The 13,820-nt window shown below is 38.1% G+C and overlaps 1 protein-coding gene across 4 annotated transcripts in view; it reads left to right on the top strand.

Moving 5' to 3' along the window:
* The first annotated feature begins 287 nt into the window (after positions 1-287).
* FER (FER tyrosine kinase) overlaps positions 288-13,820 on the top strand; it is a 428,416-nt gene continuing 414,883 nt past the window's right edge. The window contains exons 1-2 of one of the 4 annotated variants that reach the window (XM_042990943.1): positions 3,899-3,968; positions 4,218-4,313. The gene's annotated coding sequence lies outside the window, so the exon portion shown is untranslated. Of the gene's footprint in view, positions 372-1,005; positions 1,037-3,898; positions 3,969-4,217; positions 4,314-13,820 lie in introns of those variants that run through there. The other 3 variants (XM_042990938.1, XM_042990948.1, XM_042990955.1) reach the window with 3 other exon arrangements.

Raw genomic sequence — 13,820 nt, forward strand, 5'->3', positions numbered from 1 at the left:
CACCCGAGCCGGGGACCAGGCCCAGAGGGCAGCAGCCAAAGCTCCACGCTTCCCTTTGCCACGCCCGCAGCCCCGGGTCCACGCGCGCCCACCCGACCCGGACCCTGAAACCCACCCCTCGGGGTCCAGGGCCAATCGGCCGCGCCCCGCCTCCTGGGAGGTGGGGGAGGAGGGGGTTGGGGGCCGGGCGGCAGCGCCCGCCTTCGGCTCGTGCCCATTGGCTGGGGCCTCGAGGGTGCCCGAAGACCGGAGTGCAGTTTGATTGGCCGCAGAGGCTCGTGACAGCGGCGCCCATTGGCTGTGGTGGTCCCCGTGACGCGGGGTGGCGACTGGCTCCCGGGTCTGAGGGGCTCCTGCTTGTCAGGTTCTAGGTAGGTGAGTTTCGCGCCGCCGGCGGCTGGCGCTGTTGCCCGGGGCAACGCCGAGGGACGGGGGACTAGGAGGAGAGGCCTGCGGAGATAGGGGGCAACACCCCCTGCCCGCAGGGGGGCGCCTGGGACTCAGCCCTGGCCGGCGGCGGCTGCGCCGAAGGCTCTTCCTCCGCCCTTGGCCACCCCCACTACCGCCCCAGGCTGCAGGGTCTCCCGCCCGTCCTCCACCCGCAGCGGAGCATTCCTGGTTGGGGCTCGGGCCGCGCTGTACCCCCCGGGCCGGCGAGGCCGGCCCCTCCCACCAACCCGGGACTGGAGGCTGAGGGGGCGGGTGCCGGCGCGAAAGGGCTGAGGCGGGCTCAGCGGCCCCGCCCCATCGCCGGGGTCGGTGGGCTGCGGGGTGTGGGGCGGTGTTTGCGGGGCTGTGGGCACCACCCATCATGCCCGCACCCCCTTCTCTCCGAGCGCTCCTTTCCTGGCGCGGCCCTCCGGCTGGGGCGACCACCCCCAACCCCTAGGTGTTCCCTCAGTCCCATCCTACCTCTGGGGCCCTGCAGTCCCCCTTGACCCGCGGAGCCCGTCCGCAGTCCGTCTTCTGTGCCTCAGCTTCCCCCCCTCCCGCTTTTATCTCCCACCTTGGATCACTGCTCCTGTCTTGGCCAGAGGTGACCCCCTAGACATAGTCAAGAGTTAAATTGTTAAGTGTGAAGCTAATGCAGCCGGGGCAATTTCTGCTCTGTACTCTCTTTGCCATTTAGGGTTGAGGAGGTGTTTGGAGGCACCTCTCGGTCAGCCTCAGAGTCTTTAGTATCAACTTTCTGAAACGCTAACTGGGTTGGTGTTGGTAGAGCCGGGCCGGTACGTCGTGCACAAATTGATTTAATTGTGAGGTTGTCGTTTTTTACTTTGTACATTTGTGATCTTGATATTTAGTGCTGTGCAGTCCCAAGTCCAGTAATTTATTAAGGCTGGTAGCCTTTCATTTTCGTTTGCCTTATGGTTAAGAAAAAAAAGTCTTAATCTTTTTAATTTGTAAAAAGCTGCATATATTCATAATGGTCTTACTGTTACTTTGGAATAAACCGCTCTAAAGGTGCAGTAGTACCATTTTCCTTTCTCCAGGCATTTTAAGATAAAACAATTTCTCCAGTGGAGTTGTCACCGTGTATAAAAGTGTTGAGGAAAAATTAATAAGAAAAAAAAACCCAAAACTATTTTAGTGATTAAAGACTAGAAAACACTTTTTAACTTATGGAATCGGAATAGGATTTAAAAAAAAACTTGCAAAATGTAATTACTTCGCGAGTTTAGTGTAGTCTTGGTATACCTTTATGGTCTTGAGAAAGAAATACTCAAGAAGAACTACACGTTTGTCAGAATGCAAAGGAAAGCTGAATGTAATCTTTTGGGAGCCAGGAATCCTTTTTGCTACTACCCTTGAACCAAGGGAACTATATATACTTCCAAAGGTGTTGTGAATGTATTTAGAGTATATGAACGTACTTGGAAACCTTTTCCCTCTTTTCTTCCCAGATAGACCTTTGGTCAAGATCTGTTTCCCTTCTGCACTGATGGTCAGCAGCATTTAATATATACCATATAAAATTATTTAGGGTCCAGTTAATGCAGCTTCTGCATTACTTGAAAGGTTGATGTCAGTAGTTTGGAAGTAAGAATTCACACTTTTGGTAGAGAAATCACTTTCATTTCATCTTCAAATTTTACAGGCTTATAACTCTGGTCTGTGAACATTTCAAGCTTATTTTCTCCTTTATTTTACTATGAAAAATTTCAAACAATGAAGTAATTAGCCGACCACCTACGCAGCAATAACTTTTCCAAGGTAGCTGTTAACATGGTATATACTAAGAAAAAGAACTGAAATGATCAAGTTTGAAAACCAGCATAAATATATATCATACCAAAATATTGTAAGGAACTCAGTTTCTTTTTGCAGATGGAAATAGTGTTTATAAAAACAACAGTAAGTTAATTTACATGACATTTACAAAGCAATCTTGTGAGTGACTAGGAAGTCATCATGTTTGTAAATCAAGGCCCAGATGAGTAAGCTGCATTTTGGTAATAAAAAAAGAAATCAAATGAACTTGTACAAATACAAGTTTGTTTTAAAATTGGACTCCTGTATTAATAGTTTTGTACTTGATTTTTAAATGACCATCTTCTTTTGAAGACAGGTTCCAAAGGACCATCACTTATTCAGTGTTTCAGTAACATACTTAATAAATTGGATCAATCTTATGTATGTTGTTTTGCAATAAGTATATTTTTGTAATGGAAAAATAAAGCCTACAAATGGGAACTTTTTAAAGAACTGTTTCATGGAAAATGAAGTAATTGTCTAGAAACATTTAAGTCAGTATTTTGATAGGATTCAAAAGTGTCTTGGGTGGTGTTTCATGGTGCTGCTAGCAGAATATTTGAACACAGACCTTCAGTTTATAATAAAATAATAATAAATGGGTATAATTTATAATTTATAATAATAAATGGGTATAACATACACATACATATGTGTATGTTATATTTGGAATTTTTCCATATTTAGGAAATCCCTGCATTCTTCTTTGAGTATTTGAATCCTGCTTTTCAGTTTTAGTATACCCTAAATGTGTTTTTCTTACTTAACCTCATTTATATAACTAATTTCTTAAATATTGAGATTAAGAGCTATGTCTCAGAATTTATAGATCTCAGATTGCCTTGTTATTATTTCTCCATATTTCATTTGGCATGCTTATGTATGGTTAATTTACCACACACTGAGAGATTAAAGAGAACAGGCAGGTCATAGTTTTGGAACTTGAAAAAAATAAGATGTTTACCTATGTTTAAAAAAAAATTTTTTTTAAACATTTATTCATTTTTGAGAGTGAGAGAGACAGCATGAGCAAGGGAGGGGCAGAGAGAGAGGGAGACACAGAATTGGAAGCAGGCTCCAGGCTCCGAGCTGTCAGCACAGAGCCCGACGCAGGGCTCGAACTCATGGAGTGCTAGATCATGACCTGAGCCAAAGTTGGACGCTCAACCAACTGAGCCACCCAGGCGCCCCAAGATGTTTACATATGTTTTAACTGAAGTTCCAGTTTTTTTTCTCTGCCTCCTTCCCTCTTTTCTTCTTTCGTTCCTATTTTTATTTTTATTATAAAAGTTAATGCTTTAAAATCAATTAAAAAGACTATAGAAAAGAAAAGTCACCAATAATTCCATGGTGGTTGATACTTTGGAAAATAAATGAAACTTTTGTTTCTTCTATAAAGCCCTACCAATCATTGCAGTTCGATGGTCTCTATTGCAGTACATCTGTACCTGTACCTAATCTTACAGGTTCAAGTTCTTGAACTTGAGACTTGGTTACCCTAAATTAGAAGAGTCCTCCAAGGTCTGGAAGAAAAATGGAAAAGAATAAATAGAGGACCGATTAGAGCAACAACAACAACAACAAAAACAAGAGAAGCAATTTCTCACTTTTTCTTATAAGTATAAATGTAATCTTAGTTACTCATGTGAAACTTCAGTATGGCTGACAAAATATGGGACCTCCCAAGTTTTTTCTTTGGAATCCAAAATATCTAGGTAAGAAGTTTACTTAGTGAGTTTCTATAAAAAGTTTCCAATTTCTCCATTTTGGAGGATATTACATATTTAACTCTATGAAATATCATGGATGACATTATTTCTTAACTATTCATATATACTTATCAAGCTATGAAGTATATAGATTTAGTTTATATATCATCACTTACTAAAAACTTGATATTGTCTCCTCCTTTTGAAGGTTCTAATTAAAATGCTAAAATTTTTAATGTAGGTTTTTTTTGCCAGGGTGTAGTGAAAGAAGATTCATTTCTTTTGGAGGCAGATAATCTGGATTTCAGTCACAAATCAGAATTTTCTTCTGTGGAATCTTGGGCAAGTTAGGTAATCTCTTTAAATCCTAGTTTCCTCATCTGTAGAATGAGGATAAGACTGCCTCACAAGGTTGTTATGAAGAAGAATAAGACAATCTAGGCAAAATTCCTGAATTTAGGAAGTCCTCAACTTTCATATTCAGTTCATTACATGGTAGCTTTAATTTTATCTCTCCTAGTATTACTGTGTTTATTCTACCATCCTAAAAGTCCCCAAATTTAGACCTTGGATATTCAGTAATGTAAATTAAGTTTATATAAATTGAAAGACATTTATATTTGTACAAACGAAATAATTATCAATATCTCATATTAGCTGTTCTTTGTTCTTCAGATTACTGTGTTTCAGTAGGGGTAGTTGGAAATTCACTTTAAATGCTTTTTACCTCAAAATATGTCTAGTTTGTCTGAATTCTTGAATTATTTTTCTTTCACCTTGGATTATCATCTGTTGGTAGATGGTTTCCCCAAATTCCTTTCATTTTAACCACAAATATTTGCTTAAAAGTGGTACAGAAAAGCTAAGTGTTACTTTCTTAAATCTCTAACTAGTGTTCTTCCCTTCCTTAAACCACATTTACTTAATATGTTTAAAACTTAAACTTTATTCTCCTGGTGCCTGAGTGGATCAGTCGGTTAAGTGTCCAACTTTGGCTTAGGTCATGACCTCACAGGTGGTGGGTTTGAACCCCTCTTTGGGCTTTGTGCTCACAGCTTGGAGCCTGGAGCCTGCTTTGGATTCTGTGTCTCCCTCTCTCTGTTCCCTTTCCCTGCTCATGCTCTGTCTCTCTCTGTCTCCCAAAAATAAACGTTTAAAAAATAAAATGGAAAAAAAACCACTTATTTTCAGATGTAATATTACATAAAACTCTTACATGAATGTTTTCCTTCTACTACTGATGTATATGATTATTTTTTAGGGGAGCATTATTTTATAAATATCTACATTTAAAAATGTGTACTCTGTAAGTGTAGGATTCTAATTCCTAAAAGCACACACTTAACACTTAAATGTGAAGGGTGTCATGAAGCAAGCAGTGAGCTGAATAGAGTTAGGAGTTGGACTACATAGTTTTTATGTGTTACCCAGAAATAAAACAAAATATTGTAATCTAAGTCAGTGATTCTCATTTTTTCCCCATCCTAGTATAAGATATTTACATGTGTGACATATTCTAATGTGCAGTTTCTTAGTCTGCTCTCTTTAATTCCATCTCACCCTCTGTGACTCAAGAAAGCATATTGGGGGCGTCTGGGTAGCTCAGTTTGTTGAGTGTCCCACTCTTAATCTCGGCTCAGGTCATGATCTCATGAACCATGAGATTGAGCCCCACATTGGGCTCTGTGCTGACAGTTTGGAACCTGCTTGGGATTCTCTCTCTCTCTCTCTCTCTCTCTCTCTGCCCTGCCCCCTCGCTTGGTCTCGTTCTCTCTCTCTCTCAAAATAAATAAACTTAAAAGAAAAAAGAAAGCATATCAGAATGCAAGTAATTGAGAGTGACATAATTGTGGGGATAAACTTGAATCTACTCTGATTTACCAAGGAAAGGGAGTCATTTAAAAATGTCTATAACTGCTATTAGTAACAAATCCTGAGACACACCTTATAGTACTACAACTGAGACCCAAGTTACTTCTGCATTTTCTGGAAATGAGTGCCTCTTCATTTGTCAGTCTTGTCACGCTACAGAAGAAAAGATTACTGTATTAATTTTATGTAACTGATAATGAAGAATCTTACATTTAAAAGAATAACTGATAATGAACATTTAGAAATATGTGAACAATGGGGCACCTGGGTGGCTCTGTTGGTTGAGTGTCTGACTTCGGCTCAGGTCATGATCTCATGGTTTGTGGGTTTGAGCCCTGCTTCAGGCTCTGTGCTGACAGCTCAGAGCCTGGAGCCTGTTTCAGACTCTGTCTCCCTGTCTCTCTGCCCTGACCCTGCTTGGGCTCTTTCTGTCTCTAAAATAAATAAACATTACAAAAGAATTAAAAATATGTGAGGATCAACACCATGGTCTTTATTGTAAATAAAATAATACTAATTATTATAGAAAAATTGAAATTAGTTTTCCAGTCTAAATTATTTCACTTGCTGAAAAAGTATTTCTGTAGTGGGACAAATGGTTTTAGGAGAATGGGAACCCTTCAATGCTAGAATATTTATATTCTAGATGTTTAGTATATAAAAATGCTCTTTACATTGGCTCAGTCGGAAAAGTATCTTTAAAATTACATTGCTGTGAATGAGATTGCTTTTAAATAGCTCATCTTGTATGCATGTGTACATATAACATACAGTTAGAAGTGAAGACTTAGAAAACCTGTGTTCATTAGACCCTTGACATTAGCAAGTGTTATTTCTCCAAAGCCTTGTGGATCTAGGATATAACTACCCACAAAAAATATATTTCAACTTAATTGAAAATTTTAAGTGATCCCTTCAGACCCTTAACAATTCCACTGTTCAACAGTTTTTTGTTTCTAAAATGAAGTCTTGATGATGTTGCATTATATCATTAGTGTATTTTACAGCAAAGATTCTTATTCTTGGTTTTTATGACCTGGGGTTTGCAGAACAAAGGAATATTTCTGATTTGATCACAAAGTCTGCCGCATTGTCACAAGGATGAAAAGTTAGTTCTTGGTCACTGCGATGCCTAATTCTTCCTGCTCTTTCTTGAATATGTTTTGTCCTTGGAGTTGAACACTTCTGTAGTTTGTGTCCTTTCTGCTCTTTGAATGTCCAGCTCTGGAGGATTTCCCAAGCTTCCCTTGTTAGTTGGTTGGGGCTTTTCTGTTACATTCATATTCTACAAAGGAAAATACATTTGAATCTTTTACTGATATTCAATTTGGGTAATAACTGGGTCAGTAGCTGCCCTAGAAGCCATACCACCTCTTACTTCACGAAAATGTTTATACAGTGTCCTCATTTCCTCTTGAATTATATTTCCTTCAACATCACATACTCTGTATATACTTTCTTATACAGATTAACCGTCATTTCAATTTTCACTGAGGTTTTAAAAATTTGCTTTGCTTAGAGCAAAGGAAACATTTTTAGGCATCACTTTTTTTTTTTTTGTATAGAATCTGTGATTTATGGCAGATTTTCTAATGATGCAGATTCAGTCACTCATATTTCAAATTCATTCAGAATTTATGAATTTATGTATTCTGGTTAAGTACTATCACTTTGTCAGGCCTCTTAGCTTTCTATGTAATGCATAGAATAAATTGGCAATAGTAAAGTAATTAAAGGGATCTAAAGTAGTTGTCAATCTAAGTAGTTGTCTCAGATAATTATTAGGGACAACTTGTTAGATCACTATTCCAATTATTTATAAACAGTTACGTTGGACAAAGTGTAGAATCTTTATCTAGATTTATATATATTAGAACATTTTTACAAAGCAGGAATGATTTGTTTCTCTTACTGTTATGTAACATATATTGTTATGTAACACAATATGACATATTGTGTTATAATTATTTATTCATGTATATTACTTTTTTCTTCCCCTCCTGAACATTTTTTAAAAAAAATTATATCCTAATTAGTTAACATATAGTGTAATAATGATTTCAGGAATAGAATTTAGTGATTCATCACTTACTTATAATACCCAGTGCTCATCCCAACAAGTGCCCTCAGTGCCCATCATACTTTTAGCCCATCCCCCATCCAACACCTGCCAGCGACTCTCAGTTTGTTCTCTGTATTTAAGAGTTTCATGGTTTATCTTATTTTTGCTTTCCTTCCCTATGTTCATCTGTTTTGTTTCTTAAATGACACTTATGAGTGACATTATATGATAATTGTCTTTTTCTGACTGACTTATTTTGCTTAGCATAATACACTGTAGTTCCATCCATGTTGTGTTGCACATAGCAAGATTTCATTCTTTTTAATTTGCCTAGAGATACTCCATTGTATACATATACCACATCTTTATCCATTCATCAGTTGATGGACATTTGGACCCCTTCCATAATTTGGCTATTGTGGATAGCACTGGTATAAACATTGGGGTACCTGTGCCCCTTTGAAATAGCATTTTTGTATCCTTTGGATAAATACCTAGTAGTATAATTGCTGGGTCATAGGGTAGTTCTATTTTTAATTTTTTGAGAAACCTTCATACTGGTTTCCAGAGTGGCTGCAGCAGTTTGCATTCCCACTAATGGTGCAAAGCATTTCCCATCCTCGCCAACATCTGTTGTTGCCTGAGTTGTTACTTTTAGCCATTCTGACAGGTATGAGGTGGTATCACATTGTGGTTTTGATTTGTATTTCCCTGATGATGAATGATGTTGAGCATCTTTTCATGTGTCTGTTAGTCATCTGGATGTCTTCTTTAGAAAAGTGTCTATTCATGTCTTTTGCCCATGTCTTCACTGGATTATTTTTGTGGATGTTGAGTTTGATAAGTTCTTTATAGATTTTGGATACGAACTCTTATATGATATGTCATTTGCAAATATCTTCTCCTATTCCTTCAGTTGCCTTTTAGTTTTGCTGATTGTTTCCTTTGCTTTTTATCTTGATGAGATCCCAGTAGTTTTTGCATTTGTTTCCCTTGCCTCATGAGACATGTTGAGTAAGAAGTTGCTGTGGCCAAGGTCAAAGAGGTTATTGACTATTTTCTCCTCTAGGATTTTGATGGCTTCTGTCTTACGTTTAGCTCTTTCATCCATTTTAAGTTTACTTTTGTGTAGGGTGTAAGCAAGTGGTCCAGTTTCATTCTTCTGCATGTTGCTGCCCAGTTCTCCCAGCACCATTTGCTGAAGAGACTATCTTTTTTCCTTTGGATACTATTTCCTGCTTTGCCAAAGATTAGTTAATCATAACATTTGTGGGTCAGTTTCTGGGTTCTCTGTTCTGTTCCATTGGTCTGTTCCACTGTGTCTGTTTTTGTGCCAGTACCATACTGTCTTGATATTACAGCTTTGTAATACAGGTTAAAGTCTGGAATTGTGATGCCTGCAGCTTTGGTTTTCTTTTTCAACATTACTTTGGCTATTCAGGATCTTTTATGGTTCCATACAAATTTTAGGATTGTTTGTTCTAGCTCTATGAAGAATGCTGGTGGTGTTCGTTCTAGCTCTGTGAAGAATACTGGTGGTGTTTGGATAGGGATTACATTGAATGTGTAAATTGCTTTGGGTGTATGGACATTTTAACAATATTTGTTCTTCCATTCCATGAGCATAGAATGCTTTTCCATTTCTCTGTGTCTTCTTCAGTTTCTTACATAGCTTTCTATAGCTTTCAGTGTATAGATTTTTCATCTCTTTGGTTAGGTTTATTCCTAAATATTTTATGGTTTTTGGTGCAGTTGTATATGGGATTGATTTCTTGATTTCCCTTTCTTCTGTTTCATTATTGGTGTACAGAAATGCAACCAATTTTTGTACATTGATATATATCCTGCGACTTTGCTGAATTCATGAATCAGTTCTAGCAGTTTTTTGGTGGAGTCTTGAGTTTTCTACATACAATATCATATCATCTGTGAAGAGTGAAAGTTTGACTTCCTCCTTGCCGATATGGATGCCTTTTACTTGTTTTTATTGTCTAATTGCTGAGGCTAGTACTTACAACACAATGTTGAATAGCAGTGGTGAGAGTGGACATCCCTGTCGTGTTTTTGACCTTAGGGGAAAGCTCTCAATTTTTCCCATTGAGGATGATATTAGCTGTGTGTTTTCATATATGGCCTTTATGATCTTGAGATCTGTTTCTTCTATCCCTATTTTCTTGAGGGCTTTTATCAAAAAAGGATGCTGTATTTTGTCAAATGCTTTTTCTGCATCTTTTGAGAAGATCATGTGTTCTTATCCTTTGTTTTATTAATGTGATGTATCACATTGATTCATTTATGGATATTGAATCAGCCCTGCATCCCAAGAATAAATCCCACTTGATCATAGTGAATAATTCTTTTAATGTAATGTTGGATCTGGTTTGCTAGTATATTGTTGAGAATTTTTACATTTATGTTCATCAGGGAAATTGGTCTGTAGTTCTCCTTTTTAATGGGGTCTTTGTCTGGTTTTGGAATCAAGGTAATGCTGGCCACGTAGAACGAGTTTGGAAGTTTTCCTTTTTTTCTATTTTTGGAACAGATTCAAAAGAATAGGTATACTTTTCTGTAAATGTTTGGTAGAATTCCCCTGGAAAACCATCCGGCCCTGGACTCTTGTTTTTTGGGAGATTTTTGATTACTGATTCAATTTCTTTACTGTTTATGGGTCTGTTCAAATTTTCTATTTGTTCCTGTTTGAGTTTGGTAATTTATATGTTTCTAGGAATTTGTTCATTATGCCCAATTGGTTGGCATATAATTGCTCATAATATTATCTTATTATTGTTTGTATTTCTGCTATGTTGGTTGTGATCTCTCCTCTTTCATTCATGAATTTATTTTTTCAGGTCCTTTCCTTTTTCTTTTTGATCAGTCTGGCTCGGGGGTTATCAGTTTTATTAATTCTTTCAAAGAACCAGCTTCTGGTTTCATTTATCTGTTCTACTGTGTTTATTTTTTTATTTTTTTATTTTTTTTTATTTCGATAATCATTAATTTCTGGTCTAAACTTATTATTTCCCTTCTTCTACTGGTTTTGGGTTTATTTGCTGTTCTTTTTCCAGCTCTTTAAAGTGTAAGGTTAGGTTGTGTATTTGAGAGCTTTTTTCCTTCTTTTGTTTTTTTTTGTCTTTTATTTTTAACAATTTTTATTATTTTTTTAAATATGAAATTGATTGTCTAATTGGTTTCCATACAACATCCAGTGCTCATCCCAACAGGTGCCCTCCTCAATACCCATCACCCACCCTCCCCTCCCTCCCACCCCCATCAACCCTCAGTTTGTTCTCAGTTTTTAAGAGTCTCTTATGTTTTGGCTCCCTCCCTCTCTTTTTTTTTTTTTCCTTCTCCTCCCCCATGGTCTTTTGTTAAGTTTCTCAGGATCTACACAAGAATGAAAACATATGTTATCTGTCTTTCTCTGTATGACTTATTTCACTTAGCATAACACTATCTGGTTCCATCCACATTGCTACAAAACGCCATATTTCATTCTTTCTCATTGCCACATAGTATTCCATTGTGTATATAAACCACAGTTTCTATATCCATTCATCAGTTGATGGACATTTAGGCTCTTCCCATAATTTGGCTATTGTTGAAAGTGCTGCTATAAACATTGGGCTACAAGTGCCCGTATATATCAGCACTCCTGTATCCCTTGGGTAAGTTCCTAACAGTGCTATTGCTGGGTCATAAGGTAGATCTATTTTTAACTTTTTGAGGAACCTCCACACTGCTTTCCAGAGCAGCTGCACCAATTTGCATTCCCACCAACAGTGCAAGAGGGTTCCCGTTTCTCCACATCCTCACCAGCATCTATAGTCTCCTGATTTGTTCATTTTAGCCACTCTGACTGGCGTGAGGTGGTATCTGAGTGTGGTTTTGATTTGTATTTCCCTGATGAGGAGCGAGGTTGAGCATCTTTTCATGTGCCTGTTGGCCATCCGGATGTCTTCTTTAGAGAAGTGTCTTTTCATGTTTTCTGCCCATTTCTTCACTGGGTTATTTGTTTTTCGGGTGTGGAGTTTGGAGAGCTCTTTATAGATTTTGGATATGAACTCTTATATGATATGTCATTTGCAAATATCTTTTCCCATTCCATTGGTTGCTTTTTAGTTTTGTTGATTGTTTCCTTTGCAGTGCAGAAGCTTTTTATCTTCATGAGGTCCCAATACTTCATTTTTGCTTGTAATTCCCTTGCCTTTGGGGATGTGTCAAGTAAGAAATTGCTGCAGCTGAGGTCAGAGAGGTTTTTTCCTGCTTTCTCCTCTAGGGTTTTGATGGTTTCCTGTCTCACATTCAGGTCCTTTATCCATTTTGAGTTTATTTTTGTGAATGGTGTAAGAAAGTGGTCTAGTTTCATTCTTCTGCATGTTGCTGTCCAGTTCTCCCAGCACCATTTGTTAAAGAGACTGTCTTTTTTCCATTGGATGTTCTTTCCTGCTTTGTCAAAGATCAGTTGGCCATATGTTTGTGGGTCCAATTCTGGGGTTTCTATTCTATTGCATTGGTCTATGTGTCTGTTTTTGTGCCAATACCATGCCGTCTTGATGATTATAGCTTTGTAGTAGAGGCTACAGTCTGGGATTGTGATGCCTCCCGCTTTGGTCTTCTTCTCAAAATTACTTTGGCTATTCGTGGTCTTTTGTGGTTTCAAACAAATTTTAGGATTGCTTGCTCTAGCTTCAAGAAGAATGCTGGTGCAATTTTGATTGGGATTGCATTGAATGTGTAGATAGCTTTGGGTAGTATTGACATTTTAACAATATTTATTCTTCCAGTCCATGAGCATGGAATGTTTTTCCATTTCTTTGTATCTTCTTCATTTTCCTTCATAAGCTTTCTATAGTTTTCAGCATACAGATCTTTTACATCTTTGGTTAGGTTTATTCCTAGGTATTTTATGCTTCTTGGTGCAATTGTGAATGGGATCAGTTTCTTTATTTGTCTTTTTGTTGCTTCCTTATTAGTGTATAAGAATGCAACTGATTTCTGTACATTGATTTTGTATCCTGCGACTTTGCTGAATTCATGTATCAGTTCTAGCAGACTTTTGGTGGAGTCTGTCAGGTTTTGCATGTATAATATCATGTCACCTGCAAAAAGTGAAACCTTAACTTCATCTTTGCCAGTTTTGATGCCTTTGATTTCCTTTTGTTGTCTGATTGTTGGTGCTAGAACTTCCAACACTATGTTAGACAACAGCGGTGAGATGGACATCCCTGTCGTGTTCCTGATCTCAGGGGGAAAGCTCTCAGTTTTTCCCCATTGAGGATGATATTAGCTGTGGGCTTTTCATAAATGACTTTTATGATGCTTAAGTATGTTCCTTTTATCTGGACTTCCTCGAGGGTTTTTATTAAGAAAGAATGCTGAATTTTGTCAAATGCTTTTTCTGCATGGATTGACAGGATCATATAGTTCTTATCTTTTCTTTTATTAATGCGATGTAGCACATTGATTGATTTGCAAATGTGGAACCAGCCCTGCAGCCCAGGAATGAATCCCACTTGATCATGGTGAATAATTCTTTTTACATGCTGTTGAATTTGATTTGCTAGTATGTTGTTGAGAATTTTTGCATCCATGTTCATCAGGGATATTGGCCTGTAGTTCTCTTTTTTTGCTGGGTCTCTCTCTGGTTTAGGAATCAAAGTAATGCTGGCTTCATAGAATGAGTCTGGAAGTTTTCCTTCCATTTCAATTTTTTGGAACAGTGTGAGAAGGATAGGTATTATCTCTGCTTTAAATGTCTGGTAGAATTCCCCTGGGAAGCCATCTGGTCCTGGACTCTTATTTGTTGGGAGATTTTTGATAATTGATTCAATTTCTTCGCTGGTTATGGGTCTGTTCAAGTTTTCTATTTCTTCCTGTTTGAGTTTTGGAAGTGTGTGGGTGTTTAGGAATTTGTCCATTTCTTC

This window comes from Panthera tigris, chromosome A1 (assembly GCF_018350195.1).
Source record: "Panthera tigris isolate Pti1 chromosome A1, P.tigris_Pti1_mat1.1, whole genome shotgun sequence".
Classification (NCBI taxonomy): domain Eukaryota; kingdom Metazoa; phylum Chordata; class Mammalia; order Carnivora; family Felidae; genus Panthera; species Panthera tigris.